The 20175-nt window shown below is 43.3% G+C and overlaps 1 pseudogene; it reads left to right on the forward strand.

The window, feature by feature from the left end:
* Nucleotides 1–220: 220 nt before the first annotated feature.
* LOC101340640 (thioredoxin-like protein 4A pseudogene) lies at nt 221–642 on the forward strand (annotated as a pseudogene).
* Nucleotides 643–20175: the final 19533 nt, after the last annotated feature.

The following is a 20175-nucleotide window of genomic DNA, read 5'->3' on the forward strand; positions in this document are numbered from 1 at the left end:
CGTGACTTGAGCCAATGGCCCGCCTTCCCTCATTGCCTGCTGATCTCGGGGCTCATCGGCCTCCACAGCCCTGAGGCAGCCTGCCACAGTCTCACCTGCCCATCTCGGCTGCGATTCGTCAGCGTCCGCCACAGCCCATGGGCGGGCAGCTTCGGCTCTGGAAGATCCACCGGTCAGCTTTTGTTTCTTCCTATTTGGAGACACCGCTCACGCTCTCAACATGTCCTACATGCTTCCGCATCTACACGACAGCCGGCAGGTGGACCAGGCCATCCTTTCTGAAGAGGACTGTGTCATCGTCATTGTCTTTGGACACAACTGGGATCCTACTTGTATGAGAATGGATGACGTTCTCTGTAGAATCGCTGAGAAGGTGAAAAGATTTGCCGTCATTTATCTCGTGGATATCACAGAGGTACCTTGCTTCAACCAAATGTATGAGCTCTACGATCCCTGCATTGTCATGTTTTTCTGTAGGAATAAACACATGCTGATTGATCTGGGGACTGGTGACAACGACACGATTACCTGGGCCATCCAGGACGAACAGGAGATGATCGACATCATGCAGACGGTTTACCGAGGGGCGCGCAAGGGCTGGTCGTGTCTCCAAAGGACTACTCCACCAAGTACAGATACTGACTTCTCCTGGTCGCCTTGTGTCCTCAGCTCTCCTGGGACACACCACCCTGAGACTTTGGTAAGTTGAAAGAAGGAATTCTCCAGAAACACAGCTGCTCCCTTGTGATCACTGGAGAAAATTCAATGCCAGAAGAGTTAAGACATTAATGCCTATTGACACTGGTTTTTCTTTCATTCAAAATGAATTATCATCTGAGGCCTATCCCAGACACGGCTACTCAGAATATTTGTAGATTTGTTTCCCAAATAAAGCATTTGTTTATGTATATATATACCTGTTTGGACTCCTGTCATTTGCTTAATAAACATCTATGGAATTCTTCTTACATGCTGGAGCCCTGGAGGTGCAGTGCTTAAGCGCTTGATTGCTAACCAAAAAAAAAAAAAACACCAAAAAAACCACAGCAGTTGGAATCCAGCTGCAGGTCCTTGGAAACCCTATAGGGCACCTCTACTCTGTCCTACAGGGTCCCTATAAGTCAGAATCGACTGTACCACAACTTGGGTTAGGTTTTTTTTTTTTTTTTTTTACGTGCTACCAAAGTGTATGTAGTCAGTGTGTTCTTTCCTCCATACCACCGAAGACATATGGCCAATAATAAACCTAATATATCTCATAAACAAAAATGTACGGCACCACACCAAGAAGTAGAATAATAGGCTTCAACAGAGAATAACTGGATGACTACTTCACATCACCTCTCAGCAAAGGGTTCTCTGAGGAAATGACATTTTAGCAGAGATACAAACGAGCCTCTCTGGAAGGGGAAGAAAAAAAGAAAAAAAAAAAATCTAGTCCTAAGGCCCTGGGACTGGAGTGAGCTTGACATTCTCTCCCTGCTCTCTATTCTACCTGAGTAGATGGTAAACACACAGCATACCGCATTTGGAAAATCTGCTCCAAAAGACCTCTCTAAAGTGTGAAAAGGCAAAGATGTCACTTTGAGGACTAAGGTGCGCCTGACGCAAGCCATGGTATTTTCATTCGCCTCATGTGCAAGCGAAAGCTGGACAAGGAATAAGGAACAGTGCAGAAGAATTGATGCCTTCGAATTACGGTGTTGGCCAAGAATATTGAATATACCGTGGACTGCCAGAAGAAGGCCCAAATCTGGCTTGGAGGAAGTACAGCCAGAATGCTCTTTAGAAGCAAGGATGGGGAGACTTGGTCTCACGTACTTTGGACGTGGTATCAGGTGGGACAGGTCCCTGGAGAAGGACTTCATGCTCAATAATGTAGAGGGTCAGCAAAAAAGAGGAGGATCCTCAAAGAGATGGATTGACACAGTGGCTGCAAAGATGGACTCAAACATAGCAACCATTGTGAGGTTGGCACAGGACCAGGCAGTGTTTCTTTCTGTCCTATGGTAGGATCGCTATGAGATGAAAGGGACTCGAAGGCACCTAACTACAGCAAGAGTATAAACTCTGCACAGTCAAAAAGTGGATGATCTATCTCTATGACGGGAAAGCAATTTATTAAACTAACCCATGACCTCCTTCAGTCTTGTTAAAACTTTCCAAACTATGAATTGGAATTTGTCAGGAATTCTCTACAATCCCTGCCCCAGACAAGGCAACCACTGTGCCTAGTTGTGTAGGCAAAGTCATTCAAGACATAGGTATTTGATCAAGATAATTTTCTTGGTGAGCTGGCTATTTTTGATATCGTTCCCCCGCCCCCACCCTGGCCCTCTGGCTGGAAGAAGATCATTCAAAATGATCAACCTATGGAGCCCTGGTGGCAAAGTGGTTAAGAGCTACAGGTGCTAAGCCAAACTACAGCAGACCAAATCCACCAGCTGCTCCTTGGAAACCCTATGGGGCACTTCTACCTTATAGGGTCCTATAGGGTTGTTATGAATCGGAAAAGACTCGACCTCAACAGGTTTGGGTTTTGTTTTTAGGTGCTTGTCACTGTTCAAATTGGAGTCAATGTGTTGTTTCCCCCATTTCAGTGAAAGGATATGCCCAATAATAAAACAAATAAAACTCATAAACAAAAATATCATATGGCACCACACAGAATTAGAAAAGGAGGCCTCAACAGAGAATAACTGGATAACTACTTTGTACCAAGCTGTCAGCAAAGAGTTCTTTGAGGAAACGACATTTAAGCACAGATACAAATGAATACGAAGAGCTTTCTGGAAGAGGAAGGAAATTTTTTAAAAATCTAGTCTTAAGGCCCTGGGACTGGAGCGAGCTTCACATTCTCTCCCTGCTCTCTATTCCACCTGACTAGATTGTAAACACTTGGCATATGGCCTTGGGAAAATCTGCTCCAAAAGACCTGTCTAAAGTGTGAAAAGGCAAAGATGTCATTTTGAGGACTGAGGTGGGCCTGACCCAAGCCATGGTATTTTTGATGGCCTCCTCTGCACGGTCAACGAATAAGGAAGACCGCAGAAGAATCAATGCCTTTGAATTACTGTGTTGGTGAAGAATATTGAATACACACACCATGGACTGCCAGAAGGAGCAAATCTGTCTTGGAAGAAGTGTAGTCAGAATGCTTCTTAGAAGCGAGGATGGCGAAACTTCTCCTCACCTACTTTGGACATGTTATCTGGAGGGACTGGCCCCTGGAGAAGGACATCATGCTTGATAATGTAGAGGGTCAGCAAAAAAGAGGAGGATCCTCAACGAGAAGGATTGCCACAGGGGCTGCAAGGATGGGCTCAAACATAGCAACGATTGTGAGGGAGGTGCAGGACCGAGCATTGTTTTCGTTCTTTCTCACATAGGGTTGTTATGAGACAAACCGACTCAGGGGCACCTAACAACAGTAAGAGTGTAAACTCTGCACAGTCAAAGAGTGGATGATCTCTCTATGACGGGAAAGCAATTTATTAAACTAACCCATTACCTCGTTCAGTCTTGTTAAAACTAAGATATGAGTCAGAATTTTCCAGGAATTCTCTAGAATCTCTGCCTTTGATAAGGTGATCACTATGCCTGGTCTTTCCAGCAGAAACGTGGGAGTCATTCAAGACTTTGAAATTTGATCCAGATAATTTTCTTGATAAGCTGGCTATTTTTGATATGGTTCCACCCTCTGGCTGGAAGAAGATCATTCAAAATGGCCAACCTATGGAGCTCTGGTGGCACAGTGGTTAAGAGCTATACCTGCTAACCAAAAGATTGGCAGTCCAAATCCACCAGCCACTCCTTGTCAACCCTACAGGGTAGTTCTACTCTGTCCTTATAGGGTCGCTATGAGTCAGAATTTATTTGACAGCAATGGGGGACTTGACTTATCCTAGATACTATCTTCTTTTCTTTCAGCATTGAACTGAGACATCCCCAGGGTGCCTACATGATCTTCTCATTTCTTGATAATTCAGGTCTGCAATGGCCACATCTCAGCCTGCAGAGGAACTAGGTCAGGCAACAGCAGATGCTTAAGCCTGAGAATTCCAATTTCTTTTGCAAGAGATCTCTTGCTTCCTTCAGCCTCTATAGCAGAAGCTGCATCCAAGGCATCATGACCGTTAATGTTATGTGTCAACTCGGTTCTAGGCCATGATGCCCAGTATTAAGCAATCACCTCTGCGAGGAGATCTAATATAAGACAATCACCTCCTTGAGGAGATCTGATGTAAGGCAGTCACCTCGGTGATGAGATCTGCTCTGAGCAGCCCATCAGTATAAAGGGCGTTTCCTTGAGGGTGTGGTCTGCCTCTCCCCAGGATATAAATGGATGTTCTAGCAAGGTTGTCTGTCTCTCCTTCTGGATCCTGCATTCTGCTTGTCTGCATCCTCTGACCTCCTCTTCTTGGGACTTGAGCCATTGGCCGACCTTGCTCATTGCCTGTGGATCTGGGGACTCATCGGCCTCCACAGCCCATGGGGCAGCCTGCCACAGTCTTGCCTGCCGATCTCGGCTTCAACTCGTCAGCCTCTGCCATAGCCTGAGACAGCAACTTTGCTGGACGTTCTACAGGTCAGCTTTGTTTCTTCTTAGTTGGAGATAATCACTCACGCTCTCAGGATGTCATACGTGCTTCCACACGTAGACAATGGTTGATCGGTGTATCACACTACTCTACCAAGTACAGATACTAATTTCTGGTAGCGTGGTATCCTAGCTCTCACTGTTCCTCTGTGTATGTGAGGTTGTGGAATGACTTCCAAGTGGAACCATCTAAAGCCTTTGGGAAATTGTTTGAAGACTTCATGCACCTAACGTAGTTGGAGGTTCTTTCTGAAGTAAGGATGTCTTAGCCTTAAATTTTCAGTCTGCCTGCTGGTTGTATTTTTATATTGGCAATTATCTGTATATACGTAACTGAAAGAGGCTTCAGGTTGCAATAAAGGAGATGTGAAATCTATTAGATTCAAAACGACTTACCTCTCTGGGACTTTGTCCTGTCTAAAGAAGGAATTCTCCAGAAACACACCTGGTCCCTTGTGACCACTGGAGAAAGTTCATGCCAGAAGAGTCAAGATAATGACGCCTATTGACATTGGTTTTTCTTTGATTCACAATGTTAAACATGGCCACCTCAGAGTTATCATCTGTGCTGTATCCAAAACATGGCCAGTCAGTATATTTGCAAATTTGTTTCCAAAATAAAACATTTGATTTTTTTTTATACCTATTTGGACTACTGCCACTCATTTATTCAATAAACATTTATGGAACTCCTATTATGGGCTAGTCCCTGTTCAACATGTTACCAAAGTGTGGTTAGTATTCTTACCCCCTTTCTAGTGGGGGAGTCCACCAATAATAAAACTCATAAATAAAAATATTCTGTGGCACCACAGAGAAATTAGAATAGGAGGCTTCACTAGATGTCTGCATGATAAGCACGGCCACATCAGAGTTATAGTCTGAGGCATATCCCAAACTTGGCCATTCAGTATGTTTGCTAATTTGTTAGATTGTCACCTAAGATTTTATGGCTAGTAAAAGAGTGCACTATTATAAATATGTGTTGAATTGATTAGTTAATTAACAGAGAATTCCATATTATTTCATAAAATGTCCTTGCATTATCCAAAGAAAACACAACCCCACTGTTCAAAAATAGACAAGAATTGAGTATCCCTAGGAAATTCCCATTATTATTTCAACACACAACCTTGCTAGCCAAAGTCTCTCCAACACTCTTCCCCTCTGAATCACTCTGGCAATCACTGTGTAGCTCTTTTTCGTAGATTGGGAAATTATTCTGAAGGAAGCGTGGCCTGACGATGCAGTGACTTCGGCTTCCTCCACCATTTCTCTCAGTGTTGCCATAAACCCATCGTTAAGGCACCAGAGTTGGCTGCCCATGAAATGAAATGGGAAACCCTGAGTTTGTGGGCCAGCTTGGTCCCCAGCCTAGTTCCTCAGCCAAAGAGTGTGAACAATCCTGTGTTTGTGACACCCTGAGCCTGCAGTGACCTTCAGGGCCGGCCAGGATGCCGGAGGGAGCACACATTCTCTGTAATGTCACTAGAGGAAGAACCAACCCATCGCCCAAGGACTGATGAATGGGCTCCTCTTTTCCCCTGGGACAGCCTCAGCAGGGCCTCAAGTGGGGCTTAACTCTTTTCAGTTTTGAACTTTATAGATACGGGCTCATCTATCCTATCTGTTAGCTGAAAATTAATCAGGCTGAAAATAGATAATAATTAGTTCTCAACGCTAACTACAATTAATTATTTGAATGATTATTTGATTAATACATTTCTCTGCTTTTATAGCTGTCTACTTTGTTTACATTTTATGCCCTAGTACCTAGCACAATGCATGGCAAAGAGTAGGTTCTAAGGAAGTATTTATTAAATGCATAATGAATGTGGGGAAAAACAAAAAATAAGAAAACTTGCGTCTCAAAGCTTAGGCTGTCATTTTGCTTTGCTTTAACATCATTCTCAGGAGTGATGTTTTTTTTTTTCTTTTCATTATAAATACAAAATATATGTCAAGTGACTTCGGCTGCTGGTTTTTGACTCAGTGACTCTCAGAACCTTCAGGATAGAGGCTTGGGATTGACCTCTTCACCAAGTTTCAACTTTGGGCTAGTGGTGAAAACTTTTTTGCTTTTGACTTTCTCATGCATATGGATGTAACCAGTAGACTATGCCACAAACCCATAGGTAAATACAGTCACATTTACTTTTTCAAACAAAACATGTGGCTTAAATTCCTATAATTTTTCATCTCTGTCTTGCTGCTTTCTCCCTCCCCCATGGTTTGTTTAAAATCCCAGTAGTTTACATAATCCACAAAGAGGGGTCGGGCTGACTTCCACAGTTCAGTGGGGAAATGTTGTTGATCACTGCCACATGGTTGTGGAAGACGCCCACTACAAGTCTTCAGATGATGCTGGCCTGGAGCTTTGCATAGGCTGCCCGAGGTCTGGGGGAAAGAATGATTCTCTCCCTCGGCCAAGACTACCCCTCACTTGGGTTCCGAGAATTGAAGCTCTTAGTTCTAACATTCCATCCCTCACATGTCCTTTCTCCCAAAAGGGCTGCCTGAGATGTTACAGGCTGACCCAAAACTTCTACACTTTCCATCCCCTGGGATCATGCCGCTGTAGGCCTGGCAACTTTTCCTTTTCAACCCTTGAAACACAAAGGTCTCATTATTCCTTGTTTCCAGTGAATAGGGCTACCCGCCCACTTCCTAAGAGCAGCCACTCTGATGGTCTCTAAAAAACCACCAGTTGCCACTGAGTTGACTCTAACTCATGGTATCAGAGTTGACCTGTGCTCCATAGGGTTTTCATTGGCTGATTTTTCAGAAGAAGATCCCCAGGCCTTTCTTCCGAGGTGTCTCTGGGTGGATTTGAACCTCCAACCTTTTGGTTAGCAGTCAAGTGCATTCACCGTTCCCACCACCTAGGGACTCCAATGGTCTCTAGGGGGCCCTACTACCCTCAGGAGAAGGGAGCTAACTACAATGCTTCAGGATGGTTCACTCTTCCAGACTCTGATACCTTTCTCAGCAGAGAAGAGCAGGAAGAGGAGGAGGAGGGAAAGAGAGAAGAAGAATGGCAAGAACACTATAATAGAAGCTAAAAACCAGCAGATCGTTCCACTACACAGCTATTTACAAATTGACTGTGTAGACAAATTTCCTGCTTTTTTTGGGTAGAAGAGAGACTGCCTTCTCTGAATTACACATGCTCAAAATTTTAGGCAACAAATTTACAATCAGGAAGAAAATTGAGAGATCATTCTGTTGAGTTGTCTAGCTTCAGGTGCCGGATTCCTGCTGGACATAGTAGTGAAATAATTGAAAAAAAATTTTGACACAACATAGTATTTCAGATGATGGGGCAGACTCCTGGGGTAGAATAAACAGTGTGCTTGGGGGGGAAATCTTTTTCCCCCCTTGGAATAAGAGTCAGATTTATCTTGATGGGGTCAGGTCAGTGGTGGGAGGCCACTCATTCACAGACACCATGGCATATATCACCTCAGAGTAGGGCTAGAGTGGCTAACAGCTGGTCAGGGCATGGCTATGAAGCAGGAGAGGAGTCGAGTCCTGACCTGTCTGTGGTGGACAAACTCTTGAGGTGTCAGGGCTCCTTTCCGGGGACTGAGGCAAGTCCTCCAGGCCCTACCGCCATCTTAAAGATACCACCTGGCACTTAATCGTCTCTGTTAGCATCTGGCTGCTGTAGGGGCAGACAGGTACTGACTCACAAGGCACGGTCCAAAGCACTAATGACCATCTGTAGGAAGTCTGAAAAGAAAATATGAAACCACATAGTCACAAGTTGCTAATTTATGAGACAAAACTTGAAGATCAATGAAAATATGCAAAAATTTACTACAGCCTACAAAGCTGCCATGAGAAGCAAATGGATGAAGCAAAGAAACCAAGCATAGAGCCTTCAGTTGTCACAGAAACGGGCTCCCGAAGATGCCTAGAACCGTAAGACCTCAGAGCAGCAGCCGCCAGTGAGTGAGAGTGATTGAGTTTCACGGATTAAGAGCCTATGAGCAAAACCAACACGTGCTTACTCTGGAATGCGCCTGTGTCGCTGAGTCATGCTGGTGAGTTATCATGATTTCCACTTCCGTGGTTTGCTTCTGTAACTATCATTTTGGAAGTTTAAAAAACAAAACAAACAAAAAAACTGCTACCTGTTTCCTCTTTTCATCCTGAATTTTGCCAGACAAAGAGCAGGAGCAACTGGCCTCCACAAGGGTTTGGAAACGGGAATTCAGGCTGTGAAGGAGCTGTTGCTGGTCTCCTTCAGTGGGTTAAATGTGATTCAATTCAATCCAATTCCACAAGCAGGCACTGAGCAGCTGGTGTGTGCACACATGGACTAGGCACTGCTGTGGGTAGATAAGGACAGGTAGGACACCCCCACAGCCCAGGTCAAGCTCATCATCAAACAGGGGCCACAGGTATGCAGACAAAAAACTACAATACGGAACAGAGGAGGGAGTGATATATTTTGTCCTGGGAGAATCAGGGATGGCTGCAGAGAAGGTGACGGGTCTTGAAGGATGAGTTGTAGATGACCTTATGGGCAACCCAAGAAATAGCAAATAAGCTGAAGGAGAGCATCACCATAGGCACGGCCACACAGAAGTGCATGAGGGATATCAGGAGCCAGGGTGTGTGTGTAATGGAGTAGGGGGTGGAGGGAATTAGTTGCCTTTTTCAGGACTGAGGCTCAGACAGAAACTCATCAAAAACCAACCAGTTACCGTTGAGTGGATTCTGAGTCATGGCGACCCCAAGTGTGTCAGAGTAGTACTGTTCTCCATAGACTCTGAGGTGCTGCTGGGTGGATTCGAACCTCCAACTTTCAGTTACCCAGGGACTCCAGAGGCTCATTCATACAGGCCGAAACCTGGTTGCCCTCAAACATAATGCAGGAGATGGAGCTCAGTTCTCTAGGGAGCCTGGTTCCTGATGGAAGTTTATTTCCTCAAGACCTTGCCACTGGTGTCAGAAATTCCCACTATTCCACTCACTGCTCCGAGGCCTTCTGGAAAAGTGCCAATAGATGTTCCCTGAAAAGGGTAGCAGAGTAATAAGCTGGCTCCACCTACCTTGCCCTCAATGTCACTGACAACCACCATCACTCATGATTGCTAAAACTCAAAGGGAGGCTCTAGAGCTAGGCTGTCTGGCTTCAAAGCCCAGCTCTGCTTCTTGCCAGCTGTGGAACCTTGGAAGGAGTCCTGGTGGTGCAGTGGTTAAGCACTCAGCTACTTAACCTCAGAGGCACAGGGACATTGAGGCATAGGGTGCATCTAACCCCACACACCAACGTGTGAGGTGCTGCAAGTACAACAGTCTCCAGAGATTCTGGGGGTAGAATGTAGAGAACGTGGGCACAAACACATTCCTCTGCCCTTGGGGATATTTATCCTCCCCACGCCACTTCCTAGCAGACTGCTCCAGAACAGCATCAACCAGCAGAAATATAATGTAAGCTACATGTGTTATTAAAAGATTTTCTAGCAGCCACATTTTAAAAAAAGTAAAAAGAAATAGGTGAAATTAATTTTAATAATATATTTTATTTAACCAACTGCATCCAAAATATTATAATTTCAATATATAACCAGTATAAAAATTATTACTGATATATTTTTCCTCCTTTTCTTTGTACGAAGTCTTTGAATCTGGTGTGTATTTTACACTTAAAACCCATTTAGACTAGCCACATTTCAAGTGCTCGGTGGCCATATTGGACTGTGCAGTATTTCTTGATGATCAGCCAAGAAACCTTGGTCAAATTACTAAACCTATGCCTGTTTTCGGCTCAGTAAAAGAGAAGTAATAATAAAACCTAACTTATATTGTGGGGAGTATTACATTGAGACCTGTATTTGAAGCTCTGCATATGATGATTATTCCTCTGTGTCTTTGCACATGTAGTTCCCTGAGTCTGGGATGCCCTGTCTTCTCCACCTGTAAAGCCTTATTCATTCATTCTTTAAGACCTTATTCAAATGTCACCTCGGCTATGAAGCTACCCGTCTTGTCTCTGAGGTAGTGTCAAGTAAGTGCTCCTGGCTCTGGACCAACTTAACACTTTGTTCCAACCTCTGTAATGGTGCTTCCGAGCTTGCTTTGTGATTGTTTCCCTACTTGTCTTCCCTATGGATCAAAGGGTCTGATCTGCAGCTGGTCATGGAGATGGCAGAGGACTGTTCCATTGTGCGTGGGTCCTCCATGAGTCGGGGGCCGACTCCATGGCAGCTAACGACAACCTGTTTTCCCAGATGAACTAGGGAAGGCTTATCACATTCCATTCATTTTAAGATGTATATTTTTCACTTTTTAGTAGCTCTGGAATCAGTTTGCATTTATATCATAATAGGTTGCATCTTTTTTTTCTTGATGAGACCAAAAAAAAGTGATGTGTGATTGTAATATATGGCATAGATTAGATAAATTTCAGTATTTGCCTTTGAGTCCCCAGGCACCGCACTCAGTAAATGCAATAAATGTGTCGAATGTACCGACAACACTAATAAAAGTTTACTGCAATTACCACATGTGTAAATTATTTGGCTGGCTCCCTCTCCTCCACCCGAATGGTAACTTCTCCAAGGTCAGAGACTATGGGCTCTTTCATAGTGTTGAGTTGGGCTTCTCTTGAGAGGCCGAAAATGAGAAGCGAGCTCCGATGACTTCTGGTTTTTGAGGAAAATGCCCACTTTTGTAAGGAAAGAAATCCACCTTCCTCAGTGCTGCATGGTCAGGCTTTTAAATTTCCTAAAGCAAAATATCTGTCACTGCACCAGGAAGCAGGGCGGTCCAGGCTTGAGCATTGGATTGAGAAATGTGTTCTTGTGGGACCAAGGGGTGGGGGACAGCATTTCCTCTCAAAGCTATGTGTTTCCTCAGAAACCCCGGAGGGCCCCCAACAGATTATCTTTCAAAGGGCTCATTACAGGACAAGAAGTCCTTTTAAATTTCAAGTGTTTTAACAAAATCTTTTATGTAGGAGCTCCACTGTCAAATTGTGCTCTCTGCCCCAATTCATAAAATGAGAAACAAATAAGCAAAAACACATCCAAAACTCTCTTATCAAGACAGTTCCAACAGTAGTCAAATATCAGTCATTATAAGGTTAAAAAAATAATACTTAGAACAAAAAAAAAAAAAAAGGGAGGGGGAGGCTTTCTGAATGGTGGTGATCCTCAAGCTATATACCATCAGAAAGAAGGAATTTAAAAAGACTCAGGTATGAAATGTCTGGAATGTACACAGAGTTCCTAAAGCAAATACTGACTTGTAAGTCTTTGAGGTTATCTCAGAGCTGCTGTTTGAAGGTACTCCTTGATTTTTCCTCAAGAAGTTGATTGGAGTTCCTGCCAAGTAACAAAAAGACTCAGTCTGTTTGGGGAAATCTATTCAATTAAATAAGGAGCCCTGGTAGTGCAATGGTTAAGGGCTCAGCTGCTAACCAACAGGTTAGTGGTTCAAATCCACCAGCGGCTCTGCAGGAGAAAAGACTGGCGATCGGCTCCTGTAAAGATTACAGCCTAGGAAACACGACGGGGCAGTTCTCCGTCACATGGCGTCGCTATGCGTCTGAATCCACTTGATGGTACCCAACAACAACAAAAACACACTCAGTTAAATACACTATCCTCAAAACTGCCACCATCTCTCTGGGAACTGTGCAGTGCAAACACTTGGTTAGAACTAAGGGTTTTACTTTTTTTTTTTTCTTGTAAAGAAAATACTTTGCAAATGCAGTTAAAGTGAATTGCTTCCTGCTTTTGGAGCCCTAGTGGCGTGGTAGTTAAGAGCTCAGCTGCTCACCAAAAGGTCAATAGTTGGAATCCGCCAGCTGCTCCTTGGAAACCCTATGGGGCAGTTCTACCAAGTCTTATAGGGTCACTATGAGTCGGAATCCACTCGATGGCAACCGATTGGTTATTTTTTGTGTGTATGTTTTTTTTTTTTTTGGTTACCAAACCCCACCCACCTGTCGGGCAGCCTCAGGCTCTGACTGTCCACAAGCGACAGGGTGCAGAGTCCCAGTGCTGCGCCTGGCTCGATTCTGGAAGTGCTGGCCACACTGGGCCCCTCAGACCACTCTTGCATCCTGAATTTGAAAGGGAATCAATCACATGTTCTTTAACTTTATGTTTTCCCGTCTCTTTCTTCTCTCCTCTGGTTCAATTTAATTGAAATGACTCAGCTGATGGATCTAAAAGGATCGTCAAATAGAAGCATCCCCTCACCAGGCCCTTTTTGCTGGTATACCCACCTTTCTCCTTTCCTCTCCCTCCATATTAATGTGTGCCCTTACCCAGCTTCTTTCTGGAGAAGATTCCTGTTGTTTGACTGAAGCCAGCTGCCACTGATTTGATTCCAACTCATGGTGACCCCATGTGTGTCAGAGTAGAACTATGCACCATAGAGTTTTCAGTGGCTGATTTTTCAGAAGTAGATTGCCAGGCTTTTCTTCCAAAGTGCCTCTGACTGGACTCCAACCTACAGCCTTTTGGTTAGCAGCCAAGAGTGTTAACTGTTTGCACCACCCAGGGACTCCTGTCTGACCAGAAAAAAAAAGTTGCCTTTGAGTCAATTCCGACTCATGGCTACCACATGTGTCAGAGTAGAACTGTGCTCCATAGGGTTTTCATGGCCTTTTGGAAGCAGATTGCCAGGCCTGTCTTCGGAGGCATTTCTGGGTGGGTTTGGACTGCCGACCTTCCAGTTAGTAGCCCAGAGCTTAACCATTAGCACTGGAAAGCCCCCAAATTATGGTTACTAATGAGTTAGACAGCTAAGGCCATATTAATGTAATGCTATTCAGCATATGACATTCTCCTTGCCCCATTCCAGGAAGTATTCACAATCCCATAGAGAAGACAGACACTAACAATTTCAATACTGCAGGGTGGGTCCTGTACCAGGCATATGAACTGTGTGCTGTGAGAGCAGGAAAGAGGAGCTCTTAACTCTGTCTACATTAATAGCTACCTGTTGAACGTTTGTTTTGTGCCAGGCACGTTTCATCCATTATTTCATTTCATCGTTATTTAAGGGCCAGCTGTCAAGTTTGACTCCAGAGGAAGGCAGACTCACCATACCCTGCCCCGGCAACCCTTTCCTTCTTGACCAGCTTCCTTGCTCTTCGTTCAACTGAAACAAAGCTAGGATATCTTCCCCCCACAAATAATTTTGCTGGAATTAAGGAGGAAGCTAAGGAGGGACAATACAGAAACACAGAAACAGATGAGTTTACAGAATCACAGATTTCTTATCTGGCACAGCTTCCCAGGGAATCAGCTTCCCTTCTCCCACCCACACCCTCCATAAAAAGGCCTGATCCTTTGTGTGCTGCTAGATATTTCTCTCCCTTTGTCCTGCTCTACCCTTTCCCCTAAGGTCCCAAGACTTATTAAGGACAACAGGATCAACATTAATCTTATAAATCTTTTTTTTTTTAAACCTACTATAAACCCAAATTGAGGAACATACAACAAAATAACCAATCTGTATTCATCAAAACAGAAGCCCTGGTGGCGCAGTGGTTAAGCACTTGGCTGCTAACTGAAAGGTCTGTGATTCGAACCCTCCAGCCACTCCATGGGAGAAAGATGTGGTAGCCTGCATCTGTAGAGATTACAGCCTTGGAAACTCTCTGGGGCAATTTCGCCCTGTCCTGTAGGGTCACCATGAGTCAGAATTGACTTGACTGCAACAGGTTAATCATCAAAAGGGTAAAGGTCATGAAAGTCAAGGAAAAAGAGAGAACAGCTCCAAAATGAGAGACTAAGGAAATGTGATACCAAAATACAATGCCATGAACTGGATCCTTTTGCTTTAATAGACGTTATTGGTGAAGGTTAAGGAAGTCTGAAGATTAGACGGTAGTATAGTATCGATGTTAATTTCCTGATTTTGATAGTTGCATTGTGGTTATGTGGGAGAATGTTCTTGTTTATAGGAAATACACTCTAAAGTATCCATGGGTGATAGGACATCATGTCGGCAACTTATTGTTAAATGGTACAGGAAAAAATGTTCTTTGTACTGTACTTGCAAATTTTCTATAAGTTTGAGATTGTTTAAAAAAAAGAAAAACTACTCTATATCCAGCAATCACCTGGGGGCATTGGTGGTTCAGTGGTAGAATTCTTCCCTTCCATGCAGAAGACATAAGTTCAATTCCCAGCTGATGTACCTAATGCGCAGCTACCACCTGTCCCTCAGTGGAGACTTGCATGTTGCTGTGATGCAGAGTTGCATTCTATTCTGCACGAATCTCCATGAGTCAAGAGCCAACTCAACATTCAACAACAAATTTCCAAAGATAAGCCACTGAATATACAAAAAAGAAAAAAGTACAAGGCTATTATTATTTTTGATAGCGAAGATGCAACAACCAAAATGTCCACTATTAAGGGACTGGTTTAGTAAACTAGGGAGCCCTAGTGGCACAGTGGTTAAAGAGCTTGGCTGCTAACCAAAAGATCAACAGTTTGAATACACCAGCTGCTCCTTGGAAACCCTAAGGGGCAGTTCTACTCTGTCCTATAGGGTCGCTGTGAGTTGGAATCGATGCGGTGGCAATGGGTTTGGTTTTGGTTTGGTTAGTAAACTATGGAGTCCCTGGGTGGTGCAGATGGTTAACCCACTAGGCTGCTAACAAAAAGATTGGAGATTCGAGTCCACCCAGAGGTGCCTCAGAAGAAAGGCCTGGTGATCTACTTCTGAAAAACGAACTATTGAAAATCCAACAGAGCACAGTCCTACTCTGACACTCATGGGGTCACCATGAGTCAGAAGATGGATGGATGGATGGATAGACAGGTGGACAGACAGACAGATGGAAGAGTAAGCTATAGATTAAGAGAAACACATTGAGACATAGCAACAGATGTCAATGTGTAGACCTTTGATCTTGAATCAAATAAGCAAACTTTTAAGACAATTTAAATTTATGAAAAAAAATTAAAATTCAAACACTGGCTGGATATTTGATGACACTAAGGACTTACTGTTAATTTTTTTGGTGTGATAATGCTATTGTGGCCCTGTTTTAAAAATAGTCCTTCTCTTAGAGATTCACACAGAGCTACTTACAGATGAAATTATACAATGTCTGGAATTTGCTTCAAAATAATGCAGAAGGAAAAGTGGGTGGAGGTGCATATGAAACAATAATTCATGATATATGAACGTGAGTTCACAACTGTTGAAGCGGAGTGACGGGTGCACAGGTTCATTGTACCTTTGTGTATGGTTGACATTTTCTTGCATATTCTTTGTTCATGCTTGAAATGTTCCATAATAAAAAGTTAAAAATTAACACCTACTGTGTGCCAGGGACTAAGCTTGGCATGGACACACCTGAGCTATGAATTTGGAGTTACAGAAAAACATAGAACTTTTCCTTCATGACTTACACGCGTGGAAAGGGAGAAGAATTTGATGGCAACGCCCTCAAGTCTCCCCTTGCTTGATGAGATGAATATGCAGTTTCCTTTGCCAAATTGGAAATTGAGAGCAGAATGCAATCCTGTCTAAACTGCTCCTCCTCCATGGAGCTCATTGAAGGCTTGAACCGTTAGTCAGGGTCCAGCTGCACAGCATTCCCGTCCACCCAGAAACACATGGAGATATGCACGGGACCAAAATAGGGCCGCATGTGGGTTTTAACAAAGAACAGCCAGACAAAAGCCCCACAGATGCCACTGACCTCTCCCTTGGCCTCTGGGCCTTCCATGGAAATGTGAACTTTCCTTTGACACTCGCATGACACCCTCTGGCTGTTAACAACAGTCCTATAGAAAGTGGGCAGTGCCCTTTGGCTGCATCAAGCACAGGGGGCCTGATGCTCTAAATTGCATGCATTCACACCACAATCTCCTATTATTTCTGAGACCCACTCTATTTGCACTTTAGCTTTGTGGTCCTTGAGGGTAGAAACATAAATTCGGCTGGACACTAGCCTACCCAGTATGGTGACCTTTATCATACATGCCTGGGATGTTTTCCCAAGGAATCCAAGAGAAAATGACTTCATCAGAGGCTTGTGTTACCATGGAAATGCCTGTACAGAGAACCGGGCTGGACACAGGTCTCCCTGGGCTGGCATTGGGCTTGCAGTGAGGGAGTATTCCTTGTGGGAACCCCATTTGGCTGTCTATTCATTCCTTCATTCCTTCATGCATTTACTGAGCCTCAGCATTAGAAGCTTTGGAAGACATCAGGAAGAAAAAGACAACGTGTTTGCCCTAAGGAGCTCTCAAGGTGGTGGGAGAGAAAGATGTGTTCCCAAATAACTCCAGTTTAGGGTAGAATGTGTTCAGAGTTATGAATGAGAAGTTCAGAGAAGGGAGAGAGAATTTCCAACTGCCGTGGTGAGGTTGTAGGAGGTGAAGTGAGAAGCAGACCTTGAAAGATGAATCAAATTTAAATAGTTAAGAGACTGGAGAGTGGTAGATGGGCAAGGACAGCAGAGAATTCCAGGTGGAGGGAATGTCTCGAACAAAGTCATGGAAATGAGAATTTTTTTGAAGTCTTCTGGAGATACAGTGAGTAAAACCATTGGAGGAAGGACCTCTATAAATGCAAGGAGTACTGCAGAGGCTCAAGAACTAATTTATGACCTATTTTATTTCCTTGTTGATATTTACTAGTCTTTCTAAATGCAGGAACAGAATGCTGGTGATCTTATCTCAAAGAAAGAAAAAATAAAAAAGCATAAAACCCAAAAAACCAAACCCACTGCCATCGAGTTGACCCTGTAGAACAGAGCAGAACAGCCCCATAGGGTTTCCAAGGCTGTAAATCTTTACGGAAGCAGACTGCCACATCTATCTCCCGCAGAATGCTAGTGGATTCAAATTGCTGACCTTTAGGTTAGCAGTTGATCGCTTAACCACTGCACCACCTCATCCCCTAATAGATAATTAAAAAAAGGCATAGCAGTAAAATAATCAACAACAGATTAACCAATCCCAAAAGTGAAAGTCAAAATGATGTGTGGTGGAGTCCTGCTTATCTAGCTCTTCCCAGTTTCATGTTGGATCAAACGTCTCATCAACGTCTTGGTAAACAACGAAAGATCCGCATGGTTTTTGTTTTGTTTTTTAAATTTTATTGTGATAAAGTATCTGTCATTTTAACCATTTTTAAATGTACAATTCAGTGGCATTATGAATTATATTCATCATGTTTTGTAACCATCACCACTATCCATTGCCAAATGTGTTCCGTCACCCTAACAGAAACTCGTCCCTGGGTGACACAAACGGTTTGCACTCGACTACTAACCTCAAGGTTTGTAGTTGGAACACACCTAGCAGCTTCATGGAAGAAAGGCTTGGGGATCTGCTTCTGCAAAGATTACAGCCAAGAAAATCTTATGGAGTAGTTCTACTCTGCAACACATGGGGTCGCCATGAGTGGAAATTGACTGGACGGCAATGGGTTTTTTAAAATAGAAACTCAGTACCCCTTAAGTGATAACTCTTTTCCGCTCCTTCCAGCTCCTGGTAGCCACTAATAAACTTTTGTCTCTATGCACTTGTCTATTCTAGATATTTCAGATAAGTGAGATCATACAATTCTATCCTTTTGTACTTCACTTATTTCACTTGTTACATATTTCATTATTTGATGATGTAGCATGTATCAGAACTTCGTATCTCTTTATGGCTGAATAAGATTCCTTTGTATGGATATACCATATTTTGTTTATCCATTCACCTGTTGATGAACACATTCATCTGTTGCTTCCTCCTTTTGGCTGTTGTGAATAATGCTGCAATGAACATTGGTGTACAAGGTTTGGCTTTTCTGAACCTCAAGGCTATTGACATTTTTGGCTGGATAATTCTTGGTTGTGCGAGCATCCTGGGCATTGCAGGGTGTTTAGCAGCATCCCTGGCGTCTTGGCACCAGATGCCAGTAGCACCCTCCTCCTCCAGTGCGACAACCAAAAGTGTCTGTGGATATTGTCAAACGTCCCCTGGGGGAGGCAGAATTGCCCTGGTTGAGAACCACTGAGCTATATAAAAAAAAACAAAATCATATTAAAAGCTTAACTTTATTGAACATTTATTATACACAAGGCTCTGTATTAAGTGCTTTACATACATTATCCCATTTAATCCTCACCATAGGTATAGGCATAGGTATAATCATTATTTGCACTTGAAGGATGAAGAAATTGAGAGTCAGAAGCATTTATCAACTTGTCCAAACTCACTACTCATGAATAGCAGAGCCAGGATCTGACCCAGGCAGCTGGACTCTAGCACTCAAATTGAAAAAAAAAAAAAAAAGTTGCCATTGAGTTCATTCGGATTCATGGAAACCCAATCTGTGTCAGAGTAGAACTGTACTCCAAATAGACACCAACCTATATTGTACACTATCCTGGGGTTCCCTGGCCACTCTCACCTGGAGGTGTAATCCAGAGCGTGGGCACCAATAACAGGAGCCCGTTGCTAGCAGTCCCATGGAGAATGATTGCTGGAAACCAGACCCAGCAATCCTTAGCATGGCTCACACGTCCCCCAGGGTAGCTGTGGGTGCCCTCCTCACTGCCTCGTGGTCTTTCTGTCTTCCCCGTCATGGCCTGAAGACTCCGTGGCTCATCTGAATCCCACATTGGCAACATTTTTTCTGGAACAACTGCTACGCCTGTCCATGCCTCATGACTGTACCCCTCTGGTTATTATCATGTTGATGTCTTCTGGAGTACTAGTTCAGCTTCAACATAGAGGTTTGGGAAATTTACCCAGAAGGCATGAAATTGTCCTGTGAGGCCACAGGACACGAAGGTTGGTTACAGAGTTTGCAGTGGACATTATGCTTATCTCCCCAACATCAGTTTCCCCTTCTCTTAGTGACTGCGCTCATTGTCATTCAGGCATCCACAACACCCCCACGCAGTGGCATCACTAGAGGGGTACTGGGGAGGGGGACTGCACTGGGTGACACTGTCAGAGCAGGTAACATCAAAATGAATGTCTATAAAATTTGGCAGTGTCAGCAGAAGTGTATTATTTGTTATAAAAATATCTCTGTAGTTAGTTATAACAACAAAAACATTTTTTGTAAGCCCAGCTCACATGTTTCAATATACCTATAAGGCTAAAACTCTGTACTAATTTACTTTTGAACCTTCTAACGCACTCCAGTCTGAGCTGTCGTTATTACCCAATTACAATGTGCTTCGAATCACGTGGTTTTGCCTGCAGGCGTCACAAGTACTCGCTGTTGTTTTTGTTGCTGCTAGCGTTTTCATAGTCGCTGATTTTGTCAAACTTTCTGGTGTTTTAGCTACAGTGTTGTGCTAATTAGTATTTGTGAAGCTATATCAATAATTTTTTTGAGAATGAAGTAGTAATTAAAGGAAAAGAAGGAGAAAAATAAAAAAAGGCTTCCACTCAGTTACTAATAATGTAATTCAACGTAGAAAAATTTTACAAAACAATTTGGATGTTAGTATTCATATAATCTAAGAAATATTACATTTAAGCAATTTACAATTATATTTATCACATATTATTCTTGCATTTAAATTGATAATAAACATTATTAAGGATTCTCTGTGGTCTAGTACAGGAAGA

The sequence above is a fragment of the Trichechus manatus genome, unplaced genomic scaffold (genome assembly GCF_000243295.1).
Source record: "Trichechus manatus latirostris isolate Lorelei unplaced genomic scaffold, TriManLat1.0 scaffold00058, whole genome shotgun sequence".
Lineage (NCBI taxonomy): Eukaryota > Metazoa > Chordata > Mammalia > Sirenia > Trichechidae > Trichechus > Trichechus manatus.